Below are 4338 nucleotides of genomic sequence, written 5' to 3' on the forward strand. Positions count from 1 at the left end.
GATTTATTTTGGATTTATACATTTATTTTAGGAACCAGTTCCCATTTGGACCGCCCTCCCCCTGCTGGTAGACCTCAGTACTGTACAATACCTTCCTATTGTGTTCCTTATGTTGTGATTGTCTATTTTTTAACATGAAACAATAAATGTAATCCCTTTTTTTTTTTAAAGTCTTGTTCTCTCTGGTCACGAACCTCGAGCCTACTGGCAGTGTATTTCCTTGGGTGCAAATCCCAAGGTGGCGTTGTTGACAACTTCTGGTTGCCCTGCTGTGAGGAGCAGAGTACCAGACTCCTACCCTAGTGTTGCCACACAAGTATACATACAATATGCATTTTACTGTTACATGTAAAATTCACTAGCAGTAAATATTGTGCCATTATCAGTATTGGACCAAAGAAAGCAAGGCAGATGCAAGCCTTTAAAATTGCGACGCTTTTGATGAATCAAATAGAATTAAAAAAAAGTAACAGCAGCTACGCGGGGGGGCAGGGTAATCAAATTTTTTGTCATGGGGCCCAAGATTTCTGGTGGCACCAGTGTTGGGAGGATCAGTTGGACCCTGATCAGTGATGGCTCTGTGTTGAGAAGAGCCATCCCTCAACACATTATGTTGATGGTTGCTTTTGACACTGGGGACAAAAGCAACCGTGCTCCTCTGGGTCTTGTAGTTTCGATGGCACTGTAGCCCATGTCCAGGAGAGAGCCGGCTGGCTCGGTCCAGACGGTCATCAGGGTCCAGAAAGATATGGACGGCTTTTCTTAATATTTGTTGCTCACAAATTGTTGCGAGGAGAACAGAGTTTTTCTTCTACAAAAGATCTTAACGATGTTCTGTAGACTTCTATTTTGCACAGAGACGGAATGAAAACAGCTAAAGATGGAGAATGTTAAAATGCTGATTATAAGTGAGCTGTAGAATGTGGACATGATTTGCTTACTGATATTGAAATGGTTCACCATTTGCAGGGTATATTGTTACTGTTGCCACACTTTTTAACAATCTTCGTGGTACGGGATACAAAATTCAGTGGGTTGTCTACCCAGACTCTCTCCACAGGATCACCATATCCAATCAATCAATTTTATTTGTATAGCACATTTCAGCAGCAAGGCATTTCAAAGTGCTTTACATAATTAAAATAAAAACAGCAAGTGGCATTGAATAAACAGTAAGACAAATAAAAATTTTTTAAAGAAAAAAGGTTAAAGAAAAACATTAAAACCCTCACCCCTTGTAGGACTTCAGCTAAACATCTCACACCTCAGAGTTTTAGTTGAGATGTCATTTAACAAGGATTCTCACACCCCTAGATATAGATTCATTTAACTGGGATGGTTTCTGGGGGGACTTTACATAGACAGTGTGAAAGAGAAATAAAAAGAAGTTAACTAAATGAAAAGTAAAGATAAAAACATTGAAGACAGTTGTGGTAATGGACTCAGCCAAAGCTGAGTTGGTGACATAAAATCATTTAATTAACTCATGCTTTTAACTTAATGAGCTTTTTAGGATGATTCAAGATAGGCTGAAAAATGACTTACAAAATAATTTCACAAACTTTCTTATTCAAGTCTAAACTATCTATTGTAGTCAATACTTGTACCAATATTTTCTCATTTTATTGAGTTTATAGAGTTCTCGTTTTCTTCTGAATTCATCTCACACTTTTCCAAGGACACAATGAGTCCCAGGCTAAATAAATCCCATTGATTTTCACATGGTGATTTATAGGTGCACAGTGTTAGTACAGCCCCAACTGTTGAAGGAAGACTTGAAAGTTTAGCCTTTAATGAACACTGTGATGCAGGTTTGAGAAGAAAGTGTCCTTCTCTTTATTAACCTTGAAACTATTGTAATACTGGATCAGTTGCCAGTAATACACAGAAATACATATTGTACAAATATCCCAAATTCACGCCGGTTCTCCCGCTGGTTAGTCCAGCAAAAAAGATCATTATCTCAAATGCACCCCGTTTATTAAAAATAATCTCCTTATTAAGGAGTTGTCACGCTATGGACAGCTAGTTTCACCCATAGAGATGGTTTCTTTAGGTTGTAAATCTGTGCTTCTTAAGCATGTCGTGTGTCACAGAAGGCAGGTATTTATGATCCTTAAGGAAACAGCTAATGACCTTAATCTGTCCTTTAATTTCAAAGTAGATGGGTTTAATTATGGTTTTTGCCTCTTCTGAGAACATGAAATATTTTGGTTGTGGTGCAGAAGGTCATATAATTCGATCGTGTCCAGAAAAACCGAAGAATACACAGTTGGTGAGGGTTGGTGATGTAAGCGGAGCTAAGGCGGACCGCGATGCCGCCGGTGCGGATTGCGATGCCGCCGGTGCGGATTGCGATGCCGCTGGTGCGGATTGCGATGCCGCCGGTGCGGACCGCGATGCCGCCAGGGCGGACCGCGATGCTACTGGAGCCGCGGTTCCTGGTGATCCTTCTGTTGTTACTGTAGAGGAACAGCATGAGGTGCGAGCCTCTATAACCTGTGATCACTTTAATGAAGTTGATACCACTGATGGTGAGATGATGCATGATCAATCTATCAATAGGTTTGATGCAGATTCAGGGGAAAAAAGATCTGATGAAATTTTTTGTGAAAACCTTTGTGAAGATGAAAGCATGCTTGATGACAATTTGTTGAAATTGTCTCAGAAAAGGAAAAGTTCTGAACCTGCAATCAGCAGAGCTGAGAGAGCAAACAAAGCAGGAGAGAGCAGTTTAGAGTCTGATAGTCTTTGAGCCAAGATCAGCAGAATCTGTATCCTCCTGCTGAAAATCCTTTAGCTTTAGCTTTTTTGCAAAAAGCTAAAGGACTCAGGATCAAAGTAGAAGAATACTTTCCAGATTTAAAATTGTTTGTTGAATCCTCTCGCGTTTTAACAAAGAAAACTGGACATTTTGTTGATGATGTGTTAACAGATCAGGAAATATTTCGCTTAAAGAAACTGATTTTGAAAGTCAGAGCCCAAATATTCGCTGCTGATAAAGATGAGGACATTTAGAGAAATTTTTTTACATGTCTTTGTGTCTTTTCTTTTGTTTCTTCATTTCAATTTGTGACTTTAAAATAGGCACATTAAATCTAAATGGTGCCAGAGATTAAGAAAACAGGGCTGAGTTTTTTAAACTTATAACTCTAAAGAACATTGATATAATGTTGAGTCAAGAGACACACAGCACTGCTGATAATGAGAGCGACTGGAAGAAGGAATGTGGAGGGGAGGTCTTTTTTGGCCACAAGTCCAGTTGTTGTGGTGGTGTGGGGATTGTTTTCTAAGAATTTTTTGCCTGTTTCTTGTGAAGCAGAAGACTTAATTGAAGGCCACTTATTAAAAGTTAAAGCCAAATATGAAAATGTGAATATTGTTTTTCTTAATGTATATGCGCCAACTAAAGAGGTTGATAGAATGGTTTTATTGAATACTTTAGGTGACATTGTAAGTGACTGTAGTGATCATGATTATTTGTTTTTATGTGGAGATTTTAATTGCACTGAGAATCCGTTGCTAGATAGGAACCACCTAGAACCTCATGCTGAATCCTCTCGGAGGCTCAGGCAGCTGACTGCGACCTCTGACCTTTCAGATGTGTGGAGAGATTTCAACAGGAATCAGAGACAGTTTACATGGAGTCATTCTAAAGATAACCATTTATCCGTGGTAAGATTGGATCGTATATATGCTTTTAAACATCATTTGAATATATTTAAAAATTGTCAAATAATTCCTGTTGGTTTTTCTGATCACTGGTTTGTTGCTCTGTGTTTATTAAAAATGTCCGTATTCAGAGTGTCTATTGGCATTTTAATGCAGCTCTTTTGAATGATACAGCTTTTAGAAAAGCTTTTGAATATTTCTGGGTCAGTCATAAACAATCTAAGTCAGTTTTTTCTTGTGTCCAACAGTGGTGGAATTATGGTAAATGTCAATGAGGGACTTGGAGACTCAGATAGTAGAGCTGCAGGGTTTGGCAGCGTCTACAGGAAACCGAGGGTTTTTAACTTCCCTCAAAGAAAAAAAGGCCGTTCTGGCCAACCTGTTGGGCACAGCAGCCAAAGGAGCCTTGGTCAGATCACGTTTCCTGAGTGTATCGGAGATGGATGCCCCGTCTCACTTTTTCTTTGGATTATAAAAAAAGAATGGACAAAGGAAGATTGTTCACTCCCTAAAGACTGACTGTGGTTCTACTATCTCAGGTTCTTCTGAGATCAGGAAGTTTGCTGTCAGCTTCTATAAAGACCTTTTTAAGAGTGAACATTTGGAGAATCCGGATGTGAGCGATGGTTTCTACGAAGGACTTCCTCAGGTGGATGCTGAAGCCAA

This window comes from Poecilia reticulata, linkage group LG20 (genome assembly GCF_000633615.1).
Source record: "Poecilia reticulata strain Guanapo linkage group LG20, Guppy_female_1.0+MT, whole genome shotgun sequence".
In the NCBI taxonomy this organism is placed as follows: Eukaryota; Metazoa; Chordata; class Actinopteri; order Cyprinodontiformes; family Poeciliidae; genus Poecilia; species Poecilia reticulata.